We start from the raw sequence: 15664 nt of genomic DNA, 5'->3' as shown, positions 1-15664 counted from the left end.
ACACCAAATTTTATTGTTTTTCCCATTTTTATCTGTTTTCATCAATTATTATGTTAGTTTATTTAACATAGCCTAGGGCTATATGAGACCATTTCGGGGAGGAGAGAGACTGGGATTAAATTGTCAAAAAAGTGGATAAAACGTTAAATTAGCAATTTAAAGGTGTCTTTCTTTAACACTTGTTCTTATAGGTTTTTTAAATGCCATAACATCGATAACAACGTGTCATTTGACTTTGAAAATGTATTTATTTTTGTCAAATTTTAATAACAAAAAAATGTTTTTATTTTTTATTTTTAAATGTATTTATTTTGAAAACGTGCTTATCTTTATTTATTTATTTTTTATTGTTTGTATTTTTAAAAGTATCGTTTTATTCGTCTAAACACTAACAATAACAAAAGTAAAATTACAATAATAATCAAGCTTACATTAAAAAAAATCTTTTAAAAAATCATACATTTGTGACTATCAGTTTAATTCTACTGCTCAAAAGGGACAACCCTTTTCGAAGTGAGTTGAATTTATTAAAAACAAAACAACAGGAAATATACAAGTATTTAACAAGTTCCACAGTCTTCTATATAAAAAACAAAAATAAAAAATACTTCAACTTAGTCCCCATAAGGCTCTAGGTCCAGGAAAAAAGATTTTCTATACATATTAAAGGAATTAATTTAAAAGGAAGAAATATGGATAAAACTTAACCACATTTCAGAGTAATGAAAATAGATTGATTGCTTAGGGACGATGATACTAATTCCTAAAGATTTCATAAGATTTTGGTGTTTTCAATATTGTTAGAAAAAAGTTAAAGTTACATTTAGTTTTCAGTGAAGTTCGAATTAACCGCTAGCCTTTAGAGAGCTTAAGGAGCGGAAGCCCAACATTTTTTTACGGTACTTTTTGTTTCGTTTTACGTTTTTCTGTTCGTTCGTTTTAATTTTTTTACGTTTTACGATTATTCATTTTGTTTGTTTCAGGTTTCATCTATAACAGTATCTCTTATGGTTATATTCGATATGGCTACTCATTTTAGCTTTCGTTTGTTTTGGCTTCATGTATTACAGTATAATTATTAAATTGCTTTACATCTGCTCGGTTTTAATGTATTAAACAAAAAGTTTTATCAACTAAAAGTTTCTATCAAATAAATATGAAAGGGCTCACCCCCTCGTTAATACCTCGCTCTTTACGCTAAAGTTCGAATTCTGTTCCAATTTTTTCAAGAACGATCCCTGAATAACAAAGGCATTTAATTAGAATACATTGCTCTTTTGAAAATACCAAAAACACTTTAGCGTAAAATGCGAGGTATTAACGAGGGGGTGAATTAGAATTTTTTACAGATCTCCGGTTTTTCAAAAAAAGGGTATCGAACAGTTCGCGGTAACGAACTGTGAGTAAGGAGTGACCCGGCTCAATAGTGATTGAAACTCTAAAAAACTGGATTTTGATACCAATAGATGCATCAAAAGAATTGTATTTTTATGCTGATTTCAAATATATAAGTTTCACCACGTTTAATTTCACCCATCAAAAGCTACGAGCCTGAGAAAATTTGCTTCATTTTCGAAAAAGGAGGAAACATCCCCTAAAAGTCATAGAATCTTACATAAATTTACACCATTGGATTCAGCGTATCAGAGAACCACGCTGCAGAGGTTTAAATCTCCTATTTACAAAAATGGGGAATTTTATGGTATTTTGCCAGAAGAAAGATCAGATGTTTTTTTGTTTTTTTCGCAAGGGTTATCACATTGACCCAACAGTTTTAAAATATTGCCAGAGGGCTTATCAGAACAGAAATTAAAAGTTCTAGTGCCCATTTTAAATGACCAAAAAATTAGAGGGCCACTAGACCCCCTCCCACGCTCATTTTTTCCCAAAGTCACTGAATGAAAATTTCAAGATAGCCATTTTGTTCAGCATAGTTGGAAATCCTAATAAATTTGAGGATGATTTACTCCCCAGCGGTCCCAGGGAGAAGGGCTGCAAGTTATGAACTTTGCCCATCATTGTCAAACTGTTCGTGGCAACAAACTTGAGTAAGGAGCGACCCAGCTCAATAGTAACCGAAATTCTAAGAAATGTAATTTTGATACCAATTGATACATCAAAAGAATTAGGTTTTTATGCTGATGTTAAATAAACAAGTTTCATCAAGTTTAGTCTTACCCATCAAAAGTTGGGAGCCTGAGAAAATGTGCCTTATTTTCGGAAAAAGGAAGAAACACCCCCTAAAACTGATAGAAGCTTAATGAAAATCACACCATGAGATTCAGCGTATCAGAGTACCCTACTGTAGAGGTTTCAACCTCCTATCTGCAAATGTGGAATTTTGTATTTTTGTCCAAAGAACGATCACGGATGGGTGTTTATTGGTTTTATTCGAACACCGCGAGAGTGCTCATTCAAACGTAAATTAAAAGTTCTACTGGCTTTTTAAGTTACAAAAAAAATTAGAGAGCAACTAGGCCCTCTACTACGCTCGTTATTTCCCTTAGTCACAGGATCAAAATTTTGAGACAACCATTTTTTTCAGCATAGTCGAAAAATTTAATAACTATATCTTTGAGGATGACTTAATCCCCACAGTCCCCGGGAAAGGGCTGCAAGTTGAGAACTTTGCTCATTGTTTAAAAATAGGATTATTGGAAAGCACACAGACGTTTTCAGGCGAGATTTTTTCTGGTGGCGGGGGTGGTTGGAAGGAGGAGATTACGCAGGGGTATCTTTCCTTGGAAGAGCTTATCATGGGGGAATAGAATTTTCATGAAGGGGGTGCTGGATTTTCCAGCATTATTTTAAAAAACAATGAGAAATTAAAGAAAAAAGTACTCAACCTTACTCAACCGAGAGTAAGGAGCAACATTAAAACTTAAAACGAATTGAAATTATTATGTATATGAGGGGGTTCTTCCCCTTCTAAATACCTCGCTCTTTACGCTAAAGTATTTTTAATTATTTTAAAAGAGCTATTTATTATAATTAAACAACCTTTGTGATTCAGGGGTCACTTTTAAAGAATTAGAACCAAATTCGAACCGTAGTGTAAGGAGCGAAGTATTGAAGAGGGGGGAAACCCCCTCATATACGTAATAAAAATATACGAATATAGAAGTTCGTTACGTAAGTTAATTCGTAGGTTACGTATACTTATTACTAATAAAAGCGTTCGTAAAAATTAAAAGTTCTAGTGGCCTTTTAAGTAACCAAAACATTAGACGGCAACTAGGCCACCTCCCCCACCACTTTTTTTCTCAAAATCGATCGGTCAAAACTTTGAGAAAGCCATTTAACAAAAAAAGTAAGATTAAGATGCAAATTTCGTTTTAATTATTCATTTACGGTGAACCAGAATCAAAACCTGCATTAATTCAAAAATATTCGGAAATTGAATATAAAAAAACAAGCTTTTTTAAACTGAAAGTAAGGAGCGACATTATAACTTAAAAGGAACAGAAATTATTCTGTATATGAAAGGGGCCTCCTCAATGCCCCTCTCTTTACGCTGAAGTTTGACTCTTTCTTACAACTCTACTTTTTAAAACAATAAAAAACTTTAGTGTAAGGAATGAGGCGTTGAGGAGGGGACAGCCCCTTTCATATACAGAATAATTTCTACTCGTTTGAAGTTTTAATGTCGCTCATTACTTTCAGTTAAAAAAAAACTTTTTTTTTTATTTACCTGTATTATTGGTTATTGGGAAGCATGCAAAAGTTTTCAGAGAAGAATTTTTCTTGTGTAGGGATGGGAGGTTGGGGGGAGTAGGTTTCATGGGAGGATTTCTTCATGGAGAAATTTTGCATGGAAGAAAAGAATTTTCCATGAAGGGGGAACCGGATTTCCCAACATTATTTAAAAAGATCAGATATCAATTAAAAGACAAGTTTTTTCAACTGAAACTAAGGAGCAACATTAAAATTTTAACGAACAGAAAGTATTCTTCATATGAGGGGGTTCGCCCCATCGTTAATACCTCGCTCTTTACGCTAAAGTTCGAATTTAATGCCAATTTCTTAAGAATGATGCCTGAATAACAAAGGCAGTTTAATTAGAATAAATAGCTCTTTTGAAAGTGCAAAAAAAAACTTTAGCCTAAAGAACGAGGAAGAAACAAGGGGGCTGGTACTAACTGTTTGATGCCCTTTCTTAAAAACTGAAGATCTGGAAGAAATTTGAATTAACTACTGTTCCTTCCTGGACTAATACTATTTGTTTTATTATTGGCATAGTTTTATATTGGTGCTATAATTGTAGGAGTATTTTGTACTCTTTTTTTTTCTGCTTAAGAAGAAGAACATTGAATTTGATTTTAGCTTATGAATACAATTAACAAAATTTGAATACAAAATATCACAAAAAACATACAAATTACTTCAATTCGGTCTACTCGTTTTTTGTTTTCAAGGGATGGTAATGAAGGTACGGGATAAATGAAAATTTCGGATTCAATTTGCTTACACTTATTAACAACTACCCCCTCTACTTTATTTTAATTAAAACTGAATTTTAAAATTTTCAAAATGATTATAATCACAGATTATTTGAAATTTTGTACTCCTAAAGTTTTTACGCCCGGGGCAAGTGCCCCCTCTGTCTCCCCTAAAACTGCGTCTGATTTTTGGTGTCAATGGAATAAAATCTTTTCAGTACTTTTTGTCTTCACTGAGGTCTTTTTTCCTATCTACTTGTCGTTTAGATTTAATCCAATCAGAGAAAACAAAATCCACTGGCCTAGTTTCAGGTGTCAAGTATTGATACAACCAAACTTTGAAATGTTTGATGCCCTGTTTTAAAAACTGAAGATCTGGAAGAAATTTGAATTAAATACTGTTCCTTCTTGGACTAATACTATTTTTTTATTATTGGCATAGTTTTATATTGGTGCCATAATTGTAAGAGTATTTTGTACTCTTTTCTTTCTGCTCAAGAAGAAGAACGTTGAATTTGATTTTAGCTTATGGATAGAATTAACAAAATTTGAATACAAAATATCACAAAAAACATACAAATTAATTCAATTCGGTATACTCGTTTTTGTTTTCTAGGAATGGTAATGAAGGTACGGTAAAAATGAAAATTCCGGATTCAATTTGCTTACACTTATTAACAACTACCCCCTCTACTTTATTTTAATTAAAATTGAATTTTAAAAATTTGAAATGCTTTTAGCCGAAACTGATTTCCATTTTTGTCAGTACAAGTTATGTTTGTTCTCCTCAAATAAAATTCTGCCTCAATTATTCGTACTGTGCTGCTTTTTTCGAAGTTGTTAAGATTTAAGATTGAGTAAGTTCAGTTTTATATAATTAGTAAATTGTAATAATGTGCATAACTTTGAAAGTGGGTGTCACGTCTTCACCGATAATTGTTGGTGTGAAATAAATTTCTAGATACTTGCTTGCGCAAAAGTAATTAATTTCGTCTTTCGAAGAATTCTTGAGGCTTTTTTGTTTTATTCGGAGCACACATAAAAAAAAATAGTGGGGAACTTTATATTTTTGAAAGGAAGAAAAGAAAAAAAGAAACTTTTTTTCCCACATCAATGCAAATACAGGTTCAACCACAGGTGGTTTTAGGGGGAAGACAGAGGGGCACTTGCCCTGGGAATAGAAATTTTAGGGGCGTAAACTGTTATAACCCTATTATAATTTTTTTTATTAAAATAAAGTCGAAGGTGGAGTCGGCAAAATGTTATAAATAAGTGGAAATTTTGTTCAAATTTACCCTGAAGTTTTTTGGGAGACAGGGGGGGGGGACTAATAAAGATTTGCTCCAGGCGCAAGGGAAGCCAATGCTACCACTGGGTTCAACTTCGTTGTTCCATAGGTCTATTAGAAATATGGAAAGAGTTCCTCTGTCGTTTCTACCAAAGAGTTTCTACCAAAGCTTAAGAACGAGCTAGAAAAGCTTAGGAATGCATTTATACAATGAACAGAAGCTTATACTTTCTCTAGTTATTGATGCATAGACAGTTATTGAAAAGAAATGAAAAATAGTAAATGATGAAAAATAAGTAAAACTTATAATAACCCAGTGAAAAAACTAATAATAATAAACGAGCCTGGACTAGGATTGCTAGAAAAGAATTAATTCTATTTTTCAAACGTAAAGGTACGAAATGCTTATTTATCTATACTTGACTTGTTTTTTTTTCAATCAAGATCTATGTGTGAAACTTTTAGAAATAAATAAGTTCTCAGTTTGCTAGATTCCAATATCGGAACATAGCAAACTTAACAGACTTCCTGTTTTGTCTTGCCTTGTGGTAGAGTAATTTAAGTATCCAACTTGACTTATTAAGATGTGAGTTTTCTTTTGTCTCTCATTTTGTTTTTGTATAGTGTTTGTGTTTTTTCATCCCCCCCCCATCTTCATACGTTCTTTTCAGCTATGAATTTAGTTTTTCAGGAGTTTTTTTGTGGTTGATAAAGGCTTTCGGATGTGAATTCGATGCATTCATACTTTTATATTTATTATCATCATACTTTTATTCTATTCTTAATTATTTTATTATTATATTATTTTCATTGTCTTATAAAAAACTACCTGTTTTCAAACTCTTTCATTTCGATTAAACTGTAAATGGAAAAGCAGTGTGGTATAAGAAATTGTTTTTTTCACAGAACCCTCTATAGCTACTTGTCAAATCAAGAAAAAGACGAGGGATCGCTCTCTCTCACAAATCATGCACACCAGATGGCGGTGGCCAAGCGTAGCTGAATTGTGCCAAGCGTTTTAGAGATTGTACCAAGCGTGACAGAATCGCGGAAAGCGTGTGGGAACTGTTCAGCGCATGTGGTGTTCCAACATGTACACCAGGTGTCAGGAAGTTAGTTCCCCCTTAGAAATATACTCGTAAAATCCCTCGTAAGTGGCAAAACAATGCCACATTTTAAAGCTTTGATGAAGCCTTCAACTTCTCAGCCTTGCAGAAACTCGGCATCCAACACTTCCTAACAAGCATTTTCCGTACCTAGTTACCATTTATAGTAAGTAAACCCCCTGTCCAGAAAGGGCAACCCTTTGAATTCCAAGTTAACCGGGGTATAAAAGCCCATCATAATATAATGTTTTTGTGTTTCATTAACTCTTTAGCCAAATCTGATTTTGATCGACTGAACATTCGAGGTGTGAAGAAATCCTGCTGATTCGAATTTGAATGGGATAATCAAAAATGCCATTTCCTTCATAGTTCGCTACGCTTAACAGATAATAATGTTTTATTAAACCTCCCAATACGCAGATAATTGAACTGATGAATGTCTTTTATCTGGAGACATTTTTTGTCTTTTGAAAGAAAAACAATTAGAGATAGTAGTCTATGGCGATTTGAAGTTATAAAATATGGTCTGAACTCTGCGTGAAGTAGGCTATGACATCTGAAAAAAACGAGATTTTTTTTTATGATTTGCCAATGAAAAATAAATTAAAATATATTAGGGCAAGCCAAGTCGAAAGAAGTTAAGGTGAGCTATTTCAACCTTTGACTAAGATAAACTACAAAACATAAAATCCGATTTTAAATTGAACTTTTACACCTTCAATCGCACTATGAAAGGTCAAAAATATAAAACAGTTTATATTTATGCAAACTTCAAAAAAAGCTCTTTTTTCCGACCACAGCTTTTTTCTGAAATTATACCCCTCTCTCTCTTTTGCAAGTTTTTTTTTCAAGTTCGTCCCAAACAATAATAATAATAGGCATAATAATAATAATAATAATAATAATAATAATAATAATAATAATAATAATAATAATAATAATAATAATAATAATAATAATAATAATAATAATAATAAAATAATAATAATAATAATAATAATTTATTTCTTACCCACTTACAAAAGGGAAAAATAGCACAAATAACACAAAAACACAAAAACAAGAAAAGAAATAACAATTTAATAAAAGAGGAGGATAAGATGATTTTTAGGACCAAGACGGATTGGCGCTTCATCAATTAATCTTGAACTTAATTTTTCCACTGAGAGAACAATATAATTTGCTTGATAATTACTAATTAACCTTCGGTTCCGAAATGATCGCGGTAAATAAAGTAAGAACTTACAATACCAATAGTAATCCGTCTGGACCCTCTTTACGTCAACTTTACTCAAAAGCATATAAAACCCAGTACAAAATAACACGGAATGGTCACAGAAATTCGAGCACAGCTTTATAATTGCTTGTCGCCGGAAATGTCCACGATTTCCAACGATTTTAGAATACCTCAGTATAAGCAAATTTTTTAAAGAAAACTCATTCGGGCGTCCTTTGTTCAATTAACTAGAAGACGATTTGTCATTAAAAAATTAGTAAAATACACTTTCGCCCAAGGAGATGCTTGTATGCAGATTTCCAAGCTTTGTAGGGGGAGGATAGAACCACACACAGGACTTTTTCTGGGGAGAGAAATAATAAAAAGAACAAATTTAGTTTGATAATTTGGATAAGAAGCGTCCATCAATTCGTAAACGTTAGGATTATTATTTCGGGAGGGGGGATGGACCTTAAGGCCCCCTTCCCTCCGCATGTCACTGAAGAATACATAAGAATCTTAGTATTGCTTCTCCTGGTGTTCCTAAGGATTATTTCAAATTCCAGTAATGTCTTAAGTTGTCTAAAAAAAAAAAAAAAAAAAAAACACCTAAAAGGAGCATATCAAGAATGGGTTGCACATTATTTGTCACCTAGTGGACTGTGGCGTGGAGAACCATTCTTTTTGTTGCACGTGGAATATAACGGCGCACTTTCTTCCTCTATCCCAATCTGTTCAAAGCTTTTTACACCCTGTGAAGAAGTTCAAATCTACTTTAAATTCTTTTTACAGCCTTAAGACCTCCTTAGGTACTCCTTAGGACCTTTTTCGCCCACTTGGAGCGTCTAGTCCTAAATTGATGGCCGAAAAGAATCTTCGACGCGCAAAATTATAATTTCATAGAATTTTAAGCTGCATTCAGGGACAAAAACAGATTATTTTCAGAGAGGCCTCCCCCCAAAAACAAATGTTTTTTGATAACTTGAATAAGAAGTGCCTAAGACTCGGAAATAATCTATGATTTCGAAGTGGCTCAAACTGAGTATTTTTTCGGTAGTACAATGATTTGCTTATTTTGTGGTAATGATGGCGGAGAAGGGGTTTTCACAAAAATGGCATTGTCCTGGGACGCTGAAAACCCTAGCTACGCCTCTGCCAAGGCCCTTTCCTATGTAATTCCATGGCTGCATAAATGTCTTTAGGATATCCATAAGTCGACAGGCCACATCAAAATTCTCATTCGAGCAAAAATTACCGCTTTGAGCCACAAAATGACAGAAATCACCGCTTTACTCAGGAGCAGTCTCTTGTGTAGCGTGAAAAGGGCACTAGAATTTTAAATATTGGCTAGACTGAACCTTCTTCTGATATTATACGGCCACTGGTTAGAAACAACTAAAAAAAAATCTTTTACCGACTTCTCGAGGAAATACGAAATTTCGTATTTTCGTACATAGGAACTTGAAGAATCTGATTCAGGGTTCTAGGGACCTACGATTTTGATGGTACGGTTTTCAAATTCTTTCCAAGTGTATATTGCTATCAATATCCTTTTTCTTAAAACTTCGGTTACTATTTTCATGGATTTCTTTTTATTGGTAGTTCATTGTCAACGGACTACTCACTTCCCTTTCAAGATAGTATCAAAAAAGATATGCAGAAATATACTTATATAGTTGGAGATACAAATAACAGTTCAAATAGGGATAAATCCTTATATTAGACAGTGAAGAGCAATGACAACAACTTTGAATATTCCGATCACATGTGCAGTGACCATCATCAGCTGATATACTGTCACGGCATACGTGACCAAAATATTCAGAGTTTTTTTGTCATTGTTTTTCAATGTCTAATAAAAGGATTTATCCCTATTTTACCTGTCATTTATACATCATGGAAAGCAATGTGGTCTTAGAAAATAACTACATAGTGGGATATAAATTTAAAAAAAAAGTTTTTTAGAATGAAAGCACAAAAGGATTTCAGAACTTAAAACAAAATGGATTTCTCTGGAAATGAGGAGATGTCTTCCCCTCCTCAACCGCCCGGTCTTCGCGCATAAGTTTTACTGGTGCTCTACTGAAAAAATTTTGAGCGCAATGAATAAAGTTAATGAGCAATTGCTAGTATTTTATTTACCAGCTGCTATTCAAAACTTTTGAACAGAGAATTTTATTAGTTAAACAAACGTACATAAATAAATCCTCTCAGTCTTAGCGCAATATGAAAAACACTATTTGTCCCATTCCAATTGTCGCTATACTTGAGCATTCGTTCTTGAAGCATTGGGGACATAAAGTCAAGCTGTAGCGAAGCGCTCAGGCAGGGGTAGCATCTCATATATGGAATAAATCTCTGATTTCAACGTTGTCTCTGATTTTCGTTTGAAAATCCATACCCGGGAAAATACCATACCAGTTGTTTAGCGGCTTAATTGAAGGATAATGGACGAAGCAAAAATTCCGCAGCATTGCCCTCGGCATTGCGGTATCATGCCTTAAAATGCACTACATCTGGCAACACTGATGGCTGGCACGAAAAAGATAAGAACAAGATATCTTGAGACAGTTGAGAAAAACAAGATGAAATTACTATGATCTCTGCAAGAGTTTCATCAATGTTGTCCATTCTTCCCAACATAGTACTTATCGCGGTTTAATATCACAACCAGCAAAGATGAATCAATAGACATTATTATGTTTGACACCAAGTGATGGAGGACATCCAATATACAATAGAATCAGCATATCCTGATGAAAACAAGAAATAAACAAAAAAACGCCGGTGCATTAAATAGAGATAGAGAGGATGACGATGTAAGAACCATTGTAATAACAAACACAAAAAGTTGTTGGACCAAGGGCATGCGCATTAAGTCACTTCCAGTACACCAAGCATGTGTATGGACGACAGGGGAGTGAGGAACTAACAACAAAACAGCCTCGGAGATATTAGTTGGAGGCTTAAATGGCAGAGAGAGAGACAGAGCAAGAGGCAATCATTGTAATCCGCAAGATTTGTTTCGTAACTCCTTGGCAAAAAGTGGCTACAAACAATACTACCATAAAATTATGGGAGAGGGGCACGAAAAACGTGGATTCTATGTAGTACGAAAACTGAACAGCTTTCTTAGGTACAACTATATGCAAATAGCATTTAAAGGATGAAATTCTAAGACGAATAAAAGACTAGACTAAGGGAAACTCCAGGGTTTTTTCGGGAGGGGGGAACCTTTAAAAACACGTCAAAAATTTGTTTATATACATTTTTGTTACGTTTCAACGAGCCAGCCAAAAAATTTCGGTTCCCCTCCCCGAGTCTAGTTAAAGGCCGTATCCAGGGGAATAATGTTGATTTCAAATATGTTAAATTCAGTAAAGATTGCCAATCATAAGCAACTACTGTAAGAGAATTTGCATAATTAAAAAAAAAGGTTTCCCTCAAATTATGTGTTAAACTGATGAAAAATATGCCGTCGAATAAAACATATCTGACAACACCAAAACGACAGTTTTACGGCTCTATTTACAAAAACACGGAATTATGTAATTTTTTGAAAGGATGGTTACGAATACGTCAGGCATTTTCCATGGGCAGTTCTATCAATTCATTGGCCGCAAGATATTGTTAGGGGGCTGATCAAAAAGAAAAGGTTATACTACCCCTTTTAAATAATAGAGAATGCATCACAGTAAAGCCCTAACTTCTGCCATTTTTTTGTTCTTTGGCAGCAGAATTTAGTTTTTTGAACCCGAATAGGACAAAATGACATCAAGCGTAAACTCTGATTCCATTTAGGGCTGTAAAAAAAAAAAAAAAAAAAAAACTGTTTTTATAGTCTTTCAGTTTCAGTGGACACGTTGTATTGTGGCGCATTTGTTACTAAATACGTAAATCAATATTAACGTTATAAGCCGAATAAAGTAGGCTATATATTGAGTATCAATTATTACTTAATTATATAGCTTAGTATATAGATTTAGTGGTTTTTTTTTGGGGGGGGGGGGGTGCAAACTACTATATAGTTTTATTCATATAATTTTTTTCTATATAGGCTAATTTTGGCTATATATATATTTACATACGAATATTTATTTATTTTATATATATATATATATATATATATATATATATATATATATATATATATATATATATATATATATATATATATATATATATATATATATATATATATATATATATATATATATATATATATATATATATACCCTCGCCCAGGGCTAAAAATACAGGTGGAGGAAAAAGAAGACCCCACAAATGTACACTTAACAGGGCCCACCAGTGTGTCCACATGTCCCCTTAAGTTACAAACGTTCTCCCATTAATGGGTTAAACTGCATGGTGGCGCACAACATAATCGTGGGAGGATCCTCTGTAGGAGGACAACTGCGGCAGGGCGTAAGATCCAGATCAATGTACCACGGCCTTTGCAAAGGGGTGCCTCCACCCTTTCGGGGTACCTGCAAGACTGGGGATCTTGCGGTCAACTCTATTCCCACTAGAGGAGTGGCACCCCTCGAGGATATTATAGCCTAGGAAACGACAAAGGATTCGCAAAGGATTCTGATTAATTGATAATTCTTCTGGGCTTGGTCTACTTGATGGGTGTTTTTGGGCTTAAAAGGCTCTTCCTATCTAATTTATCTACTATGGGGTGCTTCCCCGTAGTAGCGTAATATTTGTAGGCATGAATATATAATGAGTCGGAGGTAACAGGCTTGGTACTGTCTGTGCAGGATTTTGACTCTTGTTGATAGAAGAGCATCGCCAAGTGCTGAAAACTAGAAAAAGTAGCTGAAATGCCTAGGTAAATTCGGTATAGGAAAAGAAAACAGTAATGGCTACAGACTTTTGTAATTTTGCAGGTATAACAACCTAGTTATAACCAATACAGTGCTTGGTCATAAAATAGCCCATAAGTTGGCATGGTACTCACGTGATGGTAAGACAGCAAACCTTATAGATTATGCTATAGTAAATCGAAGACTGGCAGGATCAATACAAGATACTAGGCTATATAGGAGTGCTGTTATTGATGTTAAAAGTAAAGAATAAAGATCACCATCTAGTAGTGTCTAAGGTTAATTTAAAGCTGAAATTTCGGAAGGGTAACTACCTCCCGGGAAGTTATGATGTTGGTAGACTCCAGGATGAGAATTTGAGGGAAAATTTCCTGGAACAGTTGAATACTAAACTTGAGAGTTTAAAATTTAATAATGAGGAAGATGGAATAATCTTAGAAGGTTGAAATGATCTTGAGGAGGTTGGAATAATCTTAGAAAAACAATTTGTGAAGTTGCTGATGGTGTCTTAGGGAAGAAAATTAAGACTGCAGCAAGGAATATTAGTGAAAAAGCTTTATGTTTAATAGAGAGGAGATGGGGTTTGTACAAGAATTATCTGAGTGATAGATCATATGAAAACAAAAGGAACCTAAAAAAAGTGGATTAAGTATTAAAATTTGAACTACGGAGGTGTGAATTGGAGGCCATGGATAAAATTGCCGAGGATCTGGAAGATGCAGCTGGACAGCATAATAGTAAAATATTGTACTGGCATGTTAATAAATTGAGAGGGAGTAGTCAATCCGGACTTGTCCCAGTTAAAGATAGGAACAGCCCCATAATTAGTCATAAGGAGAGACTTAAAGAGAGATGGGAGGAACATTTTGACAATGTGCTAAACCGAGATACTGTTGCAGGAAAAGATATAGAGGAAAATGAAAAGGTTTGTGATAACTTGGATGTGAAGTGAGATTTGTTATGTGAGGAAGAATCAGTGATAGTACTAAAATGATTAAAAATAATAAGGCTCCATGTGCTGATACTCTGGTAAATGAGTTTTTAAATATGGTGGGTCCGAGGTTAGAAATAAGTGATTGAAGATTCTGAATATGATTTTTGAAAAAGGGGAAGTACCTAACGATTTTATGAAAACCTCTATTAAACAACTGTATAATAAAGATGACAAGAGTGAGTGTCGTAATTATGAAGGCATTAGTCTTGTCTCTCTAGGTAGCAAATTACTTAGTAATACGATACTTTCTAGACTGAGAGATGCTCTAGACGAAGTTTTAAGGGAAGAACAGTGTGGTTTTAGAAAAGGTTGAGGATGTGTCGACCAAATTTTTACTCTTAGGTTAATAATTGAGAAGTGCCTTAGTTGTCAAACACCTTTGTTCCTTATTTTTAGAGATTATGAGCAAGCGTTAAATTCTGTTGATAGAAGAGCTGCAGCAAAAGTAGAAAATGAGGTTAGCAGCTGGAGTTGTATTACATCAGGAGTGAAGCAGGGTTGTGTTCTATTCCCCTTATATGGATCATTTTGACGGACTTCGTCTTAAGGAGCACAGGAAAGGCCATGGGAGACCACAGAATCAAATGGGAAGGAAAACTCTACTGTACTTAGATTATGCTGATGATTTAAGCATCCTAGATAAAAGTTTGAGCAAAATGAATGAACTTTTAGAGGTTTTGCGTGTTCAGGTTGCTAGAATAGCTTTAAAAATTAATGTTAAGAAAACTAAGTATGTTAAGAAAACTAAGTCACTAAAGCTAGGAATAAGTGAAGACGAAAAAGTGACGTTGGGTAACGAAAAGATTGACCAGGTGGGCTGCTTCACTTACCTTGGTAGTATTATTATTAAGGACGATGGGTGCAGTAAATATGTTAAGTAGAAGTAGCCAAGGCTCAGGGTGTTTTTTCCCAGTTAAAACAAAGTTCGGAAGAATAGGAATATATGTCTGCAAACCAAGATTAGAATATTGGAAGGTACAGTGATGACAGTTATCAAATATGGCTCTGAAGCATGGGCGTTTCGAAAAGTGGATAAAAATTTACTAGATGTGTTCCAGAGAAATTGCCTACGGATTGTTCTGGGTACCCGGCTGACTGATCATATTTCAAACAGTAAGCTGCATCAAAAATGTGGTTCAGTCCCGCTTTCTAGGGCTATAATGAAAGAAAGCTTGAGATGGCTAGGAGACGTTCTGCGGATGAAGGATGACAGATTGCCGAAGACTGTCCTTTTTGGCCAACCGTCTAGGGCTAAACGGAAAGCAGGTCGTGCTCGTCTGGGGTGGGAAGATGTCATAGAGAAAGATTTAATGGAAGTGGGAACTTCTTGGTAGGGTGTAAAGAAAGAGGCTATGAATATATTGGGATGGAGGAGGAGCGTGTGTCACTGGGTTGGGCTCAGGCGGTTTGATTTTGCAGTGAGCTGTTAGAAATAGTAGTAGTTGTATTTTTCTAAGATTCAGAAAGTGTATCATACGTGAGATAATTGTATTTTGTGTGTTCGCCTGTGAAGGCGTAATGTTTATTTAATCCCAAAATACGGATTCTATGCAAAAAGCCCCAGGAGACAGAAATGGGTCTCAGTAGCCGGGAAACTCTTCACCGTGGCAAAGTTCGATTTTTGAGTTGTTGTTTCAGTGAATTTGTATTTTTTTTCTTCACACTCTATCTTTCATTGCTTGCACGGAGAGAAATAAAATACTTACATGCATACAATATATAAATAAATGCATATCTGTGGTCAAAAAAACGAGGAAAGATCGTTACATAATGTATTTAAATGAAACTAAAA

Source organism: Artemia franciscana, chromosome 8, assembly GCF_032884065.1.
Source record: "Artemia franciscana chromosome 8, ASM3288406v1, whole genome shotgun sequence".
Classification (NCBI taxonomy): Eukaryota; Metazoa; Arthropoda; class Branchiopoda; order Anostraca; family Artemiidae; genus Artemia; species Artemia franciscana.
The sequence above is the reverse complement of the archived record's forward strand: the minus strand, read 5'-3'. Positions refer to the sequence as shown.